Source organism: Pinus tabuliformis, chromosome 6, assembly GCF_031772625.1.
Source record: "Pinus tabuliformis cultivar Carrire ecotype Pingquan chromosome 6, CPIR1, whole genome shotgun sequence".
In the NCBI taxonomy this organism is placed as follows: domain Eukaryota; kingdom Viridiplantae; phylum Streptophyta; class Pinopsida; order Pinales; family Pinaceae; genus Pinus; species Pinus tabuliformis.
The window spans coordinates 855687621-855699738 of NC_142292.1; the positions used below are offsets into that span (position 1 = coordinate 855687621).

A 12118-nucleotide genomic window follows, 5' to 3' on the forward strand; every position below is an offset into this window, starting at 1 on the left:
GAATTTACTGTTTCGCCAACCTGTAGATTTGGATGCTGGTATCCTTAGTTGGACCAGATCCGGACCAGTGAATTTTTGAATGAGACGAGTGATAAGCTTTCCTCACTGAAGAAACTAAGGGAAAGGCGACAAATAACATTGCCAGAGCTTTACAGTCCATGGACGTCTTTTTTACCCCATAATATATCAGAGTTGTTCCCATTTTCCAAGAAAACACTTCCAAATGTCCCCTCTTCATTTGGCATTCCTGAGAAATCAAATACGGTTTTGGACATGAACATGACTTTGAGTGGATCAGAGGCCAAGCTCCCAGACGAAGAAATTGGGAAGAGCACAACTTCCATTGAGCGCATGATAGAGTTTATGCTCTCTTACTTTGGTACTTCTCATGGTGTGGAGCTCATATCTCACCATGCTCCGACAACTTATATTGGAAAGGAAATGCTACGAAATGTAATTGAAAGACAGTCTCGCCCTTTACACATGGTGCGTCCCTGTCCCTGTCCCTATGGGGGTGTTTTAGTGTCGTTCATCTCATTAACTACCAGGCATCACACTGTTACCGTGTTAAGATTAGACCAAATCTGCTTCAAGCTCGACAGCTGCTGTCTGTTGCTTCAGTCAGTTTATCCTTTTAGTCAAACCTTGAGCTTGAAGATTACATTAGCTTTGGAAGTATGCCCGCTTCCTAAATGTCATTAACTACCAGGCATCACACTGTTACCGTGTTAAGATTAGACCAAATCTGCTTCAAGCTCGACAGCTGTTGTCTGTTGCTTCAGTCAGTTTATCCTTTTAGTCAAACCTTGAGCTTGAAGATTACATTAGCTTTGGAAGTATGCCCGCTTCCTGTAATCATCATGGTTACTCATGTGTTATACTTGTTCACGTGTATTGGTTATGTATAAATCCCATTACTATGACCATATATGATATCAATATAAGTTGCTTGTTTCAACTGCTTTCACAGCTTCTCTTAAAACCAATGGCAACGCAACTCGCATCATCAATGAGTGACCAGTGTGACTCCTCTGTTTATACTTCTTTGCTAAGCCCTTGCAGATGGTAAACGCGTCCATGCCCACATGGCTCAGACGGGATTTCAGGCAGACGTCTCTATAGAAAACACGCTGCTCAACATGTCCTTGATTAAGCATGCAGATCTCATGTGCCCGGGAGTCAGTAGACATTAACTGTTAACTTGATGCAGGGACTCGCTGCCTCAAAACCTATACAAAAATTATACGCTAATCTCTTAATTCAATTTTTTCATTGGACAAAAACCTGAAATTTTCAGGCTGAAGCCACTAGAAACTTTGTAGAAGTCATGCAAAGGAGAGAAAGTGGCTTGGGAATTTTAGGGTATTCAATGTTATGACTCGTGAGCTCTTAATTTAGTTTCATTTTTTTGAAGATATTTCTTGAATTCTTTTGGGTATTAGAGTCACCAAAGCTATATAAATATTATTCAAAATTGAAATCTTTTCGAGAAATAAATTTTGGTGTCTATTATAGTTATATATCATAAACATTTTACGTTGTAGGTTTTTTTATGTGTCCGTGGATTTTTTTAAGGTCTTTTAATTGATTTTATATAGGTCTTTTAATTGATTTTACATATGTATAAGTTTTACATATGTATAAATTTATCAAGTTTGAGGTAAATAAGATTTTTTTTTTAATTTTTTTTTTTTTTGTTTACTAGTTTGTTAGTGACTTGTGTGACTAGCTTTTTGCTAAAAAACTAAAACCCAGGGGCATCTAAGTTATACAAATCAAAAGGGGATCACACTTAGCTTGGGCTACACCAACCCTTAGCATGACTAGATTTTTTGTATCCATAGAGTTCGAACTAACAACCACCACACAAGGAGTTCCTTAATGGATCGCGTTGTTCCTGACTATTCTATATCTCATAGATAAGAATTTGTTTTTAATAAAATTGTAAGGAAACATGAAAATGGTAAATTATAAAAATACCTAAGGAAACATTGGAAACGAGTGAGTGAACTAGGATGATTGGTGCATGTCATGAACGTGATACTATGTGATGCTATTACAATGTTGGATACAAATATAGATGAATCTTCCATTAGAAATGCATCAAGTGTATGGGTAATATCCATGATGTGTATAAAATCTTGCTTAAATGTGTTCATTTAAGAGTTATAGTTATTCCATAGAAATTTGTATTAGTTGGCCATTTTAAGATCTATCATTTTATTTTGAATTTGAATCCAAGAATGTAGTGTGTCAACGGAGTGACTACAATTACATTACATTGTGAAATGTGGAAGATATCACAAAAGAGATTATTTCCAATCTTGTTTTCCAGGGGGAAAAGTAGATACTTTGTTTGGAGGGATGAATGGATAATATTTTCCGGGGGGAAGTAGATACTTTGTGTGGAGGGATGAATGGATAATAGGTAGCTAGTTTTCCATTAATGAATCTTTAATCGAATGAGCAATCATGAGGAAATTTTCTAAAGATGGAGGATGGATGTTGTCCCAATGATCATTTAATTGAAACCAATGAGTACAATAATCTTTAAAAGATAAGTTAGAATCTAGCGCACAAAATATTCTTTGGCATTGCATCTTATTGCATAAATGATAAGGACATACCCTTATAGAACAATGGGAAATATTTTTTCCTAAATCTCCATGTATAATAAACAAAGATGTTGAGCTTTGAAATGCAAGGCTTGAATCATCATTTGAGTGCATGTTGACAGATGTATTTGTCCAATTCTAAGATGCATGTTGATACTGGACGTGTATTTTTCCAATTTCAGCAAAAATAAACAATATCATTAAAATTACTATTTATGGAGATATATAACTTCCATATTGAGATAGATGATTATATGGGGTTGTATTGTGTAAACTAATTCAACGTTGAGACTTTGTATGGCCAAAGATGTGCATTAAAATAGTTTGGTGTGAACTTTTTAAAGCAAGTTAGATTCATAGAAATATTTTATTTTTCTAACAAATTTTCCTTTTCATTAATACAATTTTAAGCCTTGCTAATGCTAAATAAGAATTGAAGATCACATATCATGGATGTTGGGGCACCTAGCTTGCTTGTCTTTCCCTAATGCACTAATCTCATATATTTGAGATGTGAAATTCTTTCAAATAAAATATTCTTGTATATGACTAAATTATTATTATATTGTAAAACCATGTTGGGATTAGCTATGCGTAAATGAAATCATTATTATTTTTCTCATTGTTTAGTTATTTATTAGTGAGTATAGTTATAGATATTAATGGAAAACTGGGTTTTATGTGCTCGTTTAAAATGGAGTTGGTGGTGTAACAAAGAGTTTAGTTGATTATGAAGCTTATGTTTCATTTTTGTATTAAATCCTATCTCTACTATTGAATTGTGAGTACATAGTAGGTTCACAGGAAGTGAGTTGGTGGAATGCCTTTGCCTATCATGGGTAAGGGGAATATGTATTTAATGGATTTTATTTTATAAAATGGTATCATTGGTATTTTATTTTGTATACTTGTGTTGTGTTTATTTATTGTTTTGAATAAACTCTTATATGATTATTTAGCTTGATAACTGTGAAATAGATATTAGATAGTTATTATTTTTATGAGTATTAAGATTATGCTTTTATAATGTATTCGCTAGATATTAGATAGTTGTTATTGCTATGGCTATTAAGATTTAAGTTTTTATAATAAATTGACTATATAACTAACCTCTAACAAAACTCGGTTTGAATTTTATACCAATAATTATATTTCAAATGGTTTAATTTTCATGTTTTAAAAGAATTTCCCATCTTGGGTTTAAATGTGATTAATAATTATATTTCAAATGGTTTAATTTTCATGCTTTAAAAGAATTTCCCATCTTTGGTTTAAATGTGATTAGAATTAAGAGAAAGTAGATTTTATGGAAGTGTAGAATTTCCAATCTTTACTTTTGGAAGTGTAGAAATGCAAGCTAGATGCTATTTGTTCAAATATGTAATGAGTTTATAATATTTTTTACATCATTCAAATGTTTACAATAAAAAGAAAAAAAAAAATATTGTGTCAAATTTAATTATAAATATTAATATGAATTAAATTTCAATTATATATATATATATATATATAATATTTTTTTTATTATTTTTATTTTGAAATAATAATTTTATTTTAAATATTGAAACAATAAATTATACATTAACCTGAATTTTTTTAAAATAAAAATCTTTATTTTATATATTTTTTATTATCAACTATTTATATATTTATTAAATGGCATTTCAAAATATCCACAATAATAACCATATTATATATATCTATCTATATAATAAGAACCAATTAAAATTTTTCATTTTCAAGATATTTTTTTTAAACCATTAAAACATATACATATATTCATCCTACGGAATACCATAATATAAATTTTAACTTAACATAATCTTTTGTGTTCTCTAGAATTTGATGAATCGAATTTACAACAATATTACCGAATAATGACAAAATTCGAAAAGTTTCTTAAAAAGTCGAAAAGTACGTCTCTCAGAAATTTTCCCCGAGTTTCACAAATTTTCTATATTTACCAAACTTAAAACTTTTATTTATTTTTAAAAGAATTTAAACATATTTTTCTCGGACTATAGTAATTGATTCGCGATGTTAAACCATTAATTGGCCTGTTTATTATTAGTCACCATTAATTGGCCTGTTTGTTTATTATTAGTCACGATGACTTATAAATCAAAATTTTCAGAGGCATATCGTTTCACCATCTTATTTGGCCTCTTCCCTATCGTTTCATCATCTTATTTGGCCTCTTCCCGAGGAGAAGAGGCTATACCCATGATATTTTCCCTATTCTTCATGGCATGCCATTCTTCATAGGATATTCCATCTATTTCGTTAACATTTTATATCGGGAAACTATTACTAACATTAGTTCATAAATATTAAATGTTATTTTATAATCTTGGAACATGACTATAGAACAAGAACAGATGGTGTTGTGCATGTGATGGCTTAGAACAGAGATAGATGGCGTTGTGGTTGCTCTTTCCTGTATTTTCAAAGCAATGCAGAATCTGCACAGAAGCGAAATGAAATACTAACAGTAGCAATTTTCCTAATGATGTTGGCTGATACGTCCCCGTGCAGGTCGGTCTGCACGTTGATGGAGGCAGGAGATGTCTTCTGCATAGGGAGGCGAGGAGATTCATAAGCTTCAACCGAAGGGAGGTAAACTTGTGGAGACCACTACTGCTCCTCCCCTCTTTTCAATGTTGATTCACTGTATTACTGCCAATGTCCTTCTGTCGCCGTGAAAGCAGGGGCTAAGGCAGTTGCAATTGCATGCGTAGCTTCCGCCATTCCCACAGTGAGTGAATTTTGTTAGTGAATCAATCAATCAGTACTGAGTCAAGTCAGTGCCTCGACTAATATTCATATTCATATAATTGGGCCTATTTATTAACTGTTGGGTTGGGTTAATGTTAATAATTTACAGTTGCTTGGAGCAAGGGCAATTCCTTGGGCGAAAGCTAATCTCAACCATGTTGCATAGGCGCTCATCATCTCTACAAGTAAGTCAATAATTACGTTGAATAATGGATATTCCCACGTTGCAGTTGCTTAATTCTCCTTAGTTTCTATCAATGTTTTTACATGACAATTTTGCAGACTGCATTAATCTACTATTATAATCTTAAACTACTTTACTAAAATGCTTGAATAGTTATGCATTCATCCATGCTTTGATCAAGAAATCTTAATTACTAAATTGTTTGCTTACAGTATTTTGCTTGGACTCGGCACAATGCTACATCTTTTTCCATTTTCATTGCCACTCTCATTCATTTGGTTAATTGGGCTGACCTCTCTCATTATGATGATTAGGGCATGAACTGCATGCTGATGTTGTGTTGTATGTACTTTGATTGGCAGTGAGTGGATCGGCTTATTTCATTGTAGCGGATAAGACCATTCTCAGGTCTGCACGGAGAAATGCCTTCCATGAACAAATGGAAAATCAAGCTGCCAAGTGCTGGCATTTCTGAAAGATAGAATCACCTGGCTGGCTACTCCAATCACCCTGGCTTGCTGCTTGCTGCCTCCTGCTTCGCCACACTAGAAATGTGAACAACATAGGCCCTCCTCATTTGTGCAGAAAATGGCTCACATCCATTCACAGGTCGCATCTCAGGCACCTTATAAATCACTTCAGGATTGCCATCGCATCCTAGTGCTTCAAAGGCCAGCAACATCATAAGCTCAAGCCAATTCATGAGAATCCTGACTAGTAATGTTTGTGCGGTACCTTCTTTCTTCGGCGATGATCATTCTTGGGGCAATTAGGAGCGCTCAATAAGCAAAAAGAAGACATCAAAATTGGAATGGACGAATTTAGAAAGCTAGAATTCCATTACCACATGAGATTCCAAGAGCTGGTGGACATAATAAGGCAGGTTTAATAAGGCATTTGACATAATAAGGCAGGTTTAATAAGGCATTTGGTATGCATGCAGGTTGTCGTTCAGCATGAGCAATACGTGGCTGTGTTTATCATGACAAAACAATCATGTGGGTGCCGCTATGCTTCTCGACGTACTTCCTTCTTGCTTTGACACTAGCACAGGATGGTGGGACCTTCATTTGTGACGTGGTGTCTCTGGCCTTGCGTGATGTGGCTGGATTCAGGAAGTGGCGTGCAATATTGTTCAGTGGCTGGATTCAGGAAGTGGCGTGCAATATGGTTCGGTGGGTTGACCACTAAATTATAATATTTCATTGTTGTTCACACATAAAATAACTAAGTCTCACCATTACTTTTTTTAATTGGTCATTAATAATGTTAAATGTCATTATAATCGAGAAATAACAATTTATTTATACATTTTCAATCGAAGGAATTGCAATTATATTTATATATTTGCAATAGACTTTGTCATGTGAAAAGAGAGCGGCAGCATAACATTAAGAACCATTAAAATTGAGAAATCTCAATTTTTCACTATTTCTTATCAACCCACAATATCAATCATAAGTTACATAATACCAAGCAATAACACATACATATATAAAAATAAAACAACCTACATAAATTCAACAAACCAACATAAAATCATCTTAAATAATCTTAATTAGGATATATTCTTTAACACTAGAAATTTGCCTAAGGGATAATTTAAACACTGAAAATTTGCATATCAATCGTTTTTCCATCCTTCTTAATGTTTAGCATTAAATCTGGAGTATACACTTCCAACTATGATATTTTGACACAATTCCAGCTATGATACAGTTACCACAATGCTCTTTCACTATGATGAACAATGCTTTTATAGATGATGGAACATTATCATGAAATGTTCCAACTGCACCGCAAACGACCAACAAAATGGCATTTGTTTGTAGTGCAATTAGCACTATGTTAATTTCTTAAAAACTGTATCTGCAAAGCAGAATCAGAACATAAATTCAAATAGACCTGAAACATTAGAGGGTAAATGAGAATCAATCCATCCCAATATAAGCCAATATTCAAATATGCATTCTTTAATATCTATCTGGATTAAGTTACACAGTAAAAAATTCAAAATAAACAAGAAAGCAGGAACACCCTACTGCTACTTCCTGCACCTTCCTAAAAACTAATAGAATCAATTAATATGAGGCATTGATAAAAAAAATATTTAGTCACTTCACAATAAGTACTTGCCCTTCACCCCATAGAGTAACCACTTGAGGTCTTTGCAAAGCACCGTATTCTTTTGAGTCAAATTCATGGATCTTTGTAATTGCAGAATACCACTTTCTTTGCTTTCAGCTCTTGTGGTGATTTGTACCCTCAACATGTCAAGGCCAAGAACTCAATTACAGATTGTTGCCTCATTTAGCATACTAAAGATCAATGCTAGAGATCGACCTGAAGATTTCTGGGAGCAATTGCAATATCAACCAGGCACACAACCTTTGTGCTGCAGAAGAAACCCATATATACATAATGGAAACCACCATTGTTTCCATTATAAAATCCATACCATCATCTTCTTCACACCTGCTTTTCCTTGCAATTCAGACTACACTGATGACATTGCTGCTGGAACTCAAACTACTGCCTTCATTGAGAGATGGTTTGGCCTGAAAAGATGATTGTCTAGAGGGGGGTCTTCCATGTAATTTGAGTGACAGTTTTGAGGGTTTCATTGCAGAAGCAACTGCAACACCGCTGAGGCTTAACCGGGTTAACCCTGTGCATTCGTCCATTTTTATTGGAGCAGTTGGCATTACAACTGTTGGCTTATAAACATTGGAATTTTGTGATATTGTGTGTCTAAAAGTGTGCCATATGGGGAACCCGTATGGTACATAAAGGGGTAACAAAACCTGGGAACACTGTCAGATCAGCAGAAGTTGTTTCATCAACCTGAGGAAGAAGAGTTTCTACATCTGCAGAATTTGCAGAATTATCACCTGATTCGGCTTCTTCTTGATCAGAGGCAGACTGTGATGACAATACAAGCAAGGCAGGCGAAGGTAATGGACAACTGATAGGTTCAACAGTGATATCGAATAGGCTAGAACGTCGTTTCCTTCTGGTTAGATTACTCTTGCTAATAAAATACTTTTGTGCATGACTAGCAACCTGAGTAGGAGTTCTTGTCGGCACAAAGTTTCTTGATATACCTCTCCAATCACCCTTTCCAAGCTTTTGAAGGCCAATAAGAAACATGTGGTGTTCCTCTTCAGTCCATGGAACCCCTGAGATCATGAGATAGTATAAACATTGAATTCTTTAGTAATCATTAAGCAAGAAATAAACACAAGCAAATTAAACTTTTTATGGCATCAAGTTAAAAGGGATTAATGCCAATAGGAACATATTTTCTCAGACAAAATTTATGATTAAACATTAAATTTCACAGTTCAAATTCCAGAGACCCCGGGAATGAAAAACAAAAGAAAATGCCAATAGGAACATATTTTCTAGCACAAATTGTATAGTTAAACATGAATTTTGTTCAACCCAGTCTATTTGTTGATAATCAAGAAATTCCAGAACAAAAAGCTTTGAAAATGATTGGAGAAACAACTCAAGCCCATTCCAGGTTTAAAGGATGGCCAGTAGGGAAAGGCATTGATCTTTCAGGGAAAAGGTGCATGGTTTAAATCTCATGCAACCCTCCCCCTGTCAGAATGGGGCAGAGGTGCAAAGTTCAAATTTCTTGGAACGCTCTACTATGGTAGAGATCAAACAAAAACCATTACTTATCCAAAAAAACAAAGACAGGGAACTCAAAAGAATTGAAGGAATAGAAATCATAACACTCTACAAATTTAAAATACTGAATAATTTATGAGAAGAATCCCACAAAGAACCAAAAAATTGAAAACCTCCTGTAAAATCACATACCTACTTTTTCACAAAGACAAAATCATCAAGAATATAACAGTAGAAGATAAAACATTAGGCTTTGAGTCCCATAACCCACAAGATAACAACCAAATTGAAATTCAAGGAAGTTACTACAAAGATTTAATGCAAAGCCAATAAAAATTTCTAAGCCAACACAAGAAATAAGAGGAATTCAAGAACCCACTGTGTATTTGGGGAAACTCATCAAGAGAAAGCCAAACAATTTTAAGTTGAGAATCAAGAAGCCGTCGCCAAAATACAAAGGGGAAAATCGTAAATCTAACAAAGAACGCAAGAACTTGGAATTTTTATGTGAGAACGCCTAAAAGCTTGAACTAATTTTAAGAACCCAAGTCCTAAAACAGCAAAGCGTATCGACCTAAACCAAAACCGGGCAAAATATTCAACTGGAATTAAAATTCTGTGCTTCAAAATCGAAGGAACCCAAATGATCATAACAGAGAAAAAACCTGAATTCTTCTCAAGCCCACAAAACTAAATTCCTCTCTCCTCGAGAATTGTTATGAACGAGGCCATCAGATACATAACCATCTGCAGAAGCAGCAGCATTAGCAACTGATTCACAAGGCTCCATAGCTGAAGCTGAGGCCGGGCTGTTATTAGAGGAAGAGGCGTTGTTGGAATAATGCAACAAATTTCCCATACTCACACTCTTGCGTATCGGCCCATCAGTTAGTCGAACTCCAAACAATTTCACACCACGGCTGGGGCATGTTCTGGAATTATGGCCATTGTGCCCATAGTGCAAACATTTCCTTGTCATGTTTACCGGCCTTGGAATTAACTAATCGAAAGCCAAGAGACAGACAAAGAAAAAACAGACACAGCCCAATTCGTGTAATTCGGGCCCCTCATGTCTCTCTACTTCGGCTCCAAGCTCGTCTTAGTCATCTCTTCTCCTGATATGGGAAGGGAGCTTATGAAGACTCATGATCTGCGTTTTGGCAGCAGACCTCCATCAATTGCGGGTAATTACTTTTGTATAATTCTTCAGACGTCGGCTCTGCTCCATATGACCATTACTGGAGGCAAATGCGTAAGGTCTGTGTTTTACAAATGCTGAGCTCCAAAATAGCAATAGAGCAAGCAGCATGAACATCTATATGAGTTATAAATTATAAATTCCTTCGCCTTAGGGCAGGGACTAGCGGCCGCGCAGCCACACTTGTTTTTTTATAAGAGTCAATTTCAAAGTTTATAATCATACATATGATATGGAGGGCATGCTCTAAAGTTTGCAGATTGAAGTGAAAATGTTAGTTTTGTCCTTTTTTTTTTTTCATATTGGATAATTTTTTATTTTTTTAAATATTTATTTGTGCGTCTTTCTTAATGTTAGTAAAAATAAATAAATAAATAAATTTTCCGATGTGATTTTTTTGGAAATGTTTCCCATATTCAGAGTATGAAAAAAGTTTGCAGATTGAAGTGAAAAGGTAGGTTTAGGCTTTTTTAAATATTGGATTTTTTATATTTTTTTAAATATTTATTTGTGCTTTTTTAATGTTAGTCAAAAAATAAATAAATCTTCTGATGTGATTTTTTTTAAATGTTTCACATATTTAAAGTATGGATTTTCATATGTTATTTTTATTTTTATAATGTAATTATAAAAATAATTAAGATTATATTATATTTATTATTGTCTTATGGAGAGTAGCTATGGGTTCTATGTCATCACTTTGATATGTGTATGAATGAATGAAGAGAGATATACAATATATCTCCCAAATGATAGTCTGCATGCATGAAGGAGTTCATTTAAAAGGCTATGCATGAGGTGTGAGGTTGCCTAAATTATAGTCTGCATGCATGAAGGAGTTCATTTGAAAGGCTATGCATGAGGTGTGAGGTTATCGGAGGTCCGATGGATTATGAAGATTGATGTGCAGGAGGCCTTGGAAGGACATCCTAACTTGTAGTCCATCTCCATGGATATATATATCATAATTAGGGTGAAGTTTACAAAGATTAGGGAGAATCATGACCAAGGGTGGTGGGTGAGGCCAACAATTTGGGTTGGCTACATAAATTGGTCACTTTCTCATCGAAAGCTATTGTATGACTGGTCATTTATGAGCTTTCCTTTAATTTTTAGTCTGGTGAGTGTTTAGCTTCTCGACTTTATTGGTTCTTTTATAGGTGTTTCCTTATCTCTAGGTTTTGGTTGTCCCCGAGCATTAGGTTATGGGCTCAATGAATAGTTTCAAGCAGTAATGCCCCTGCTTTCTAGTTTAGCTCTAGGTCTTTGTTTAAAAGTGGGAAGTCATAAAATAGAATCAAAATAAGGTATGAGCTTTGGGTGGCATCGGGTTTTCATGTGGTGCTAATTAATCTATCTCTTGGTGAATATTTTTCAAGATTATCAAATTTCTCTTAATTTTCTTGCTATGTTTTACTAGTTGTTGGCCTTTTCTTCCAATCACTTGGTGTCATGGTGGTTATTGGGATGGTATTCCTATTTTCTCCTTAATCCCTCTCCTTCAGTGGGGTAGTCTTGTAGGTCCATGCATCTCTTTGGAATTCAAATAAGGTTTCCTGGGTGGTTTGCTAGACTAGAGAAGTCAATCTCAATTCCAAAATTGAGCCAATTTTGTCCTCTTGTTTGATTCATTATCTTCTCCTTGACTCTTTTCCTACTTAGTTCTCTTTCCTAGGTTCTCTCCTTCAACATCATGTTTCAATTTTT

General features: G+C 34.6%; 1 pseudogene; it reads right to left on the reverse strand.

Annotated features, from left to right (window-relative positions):
* Positions 1-7617: 7617 nt before the first annotated feature.
* On the reverse strand, positions 7618-10420 carry LOC149261580 (transcription factor MYBS3-like; annotated as a pseudogene).
* Between the last annotated feature and the right edge of the window lie 1698 nt (positions 10421-12118).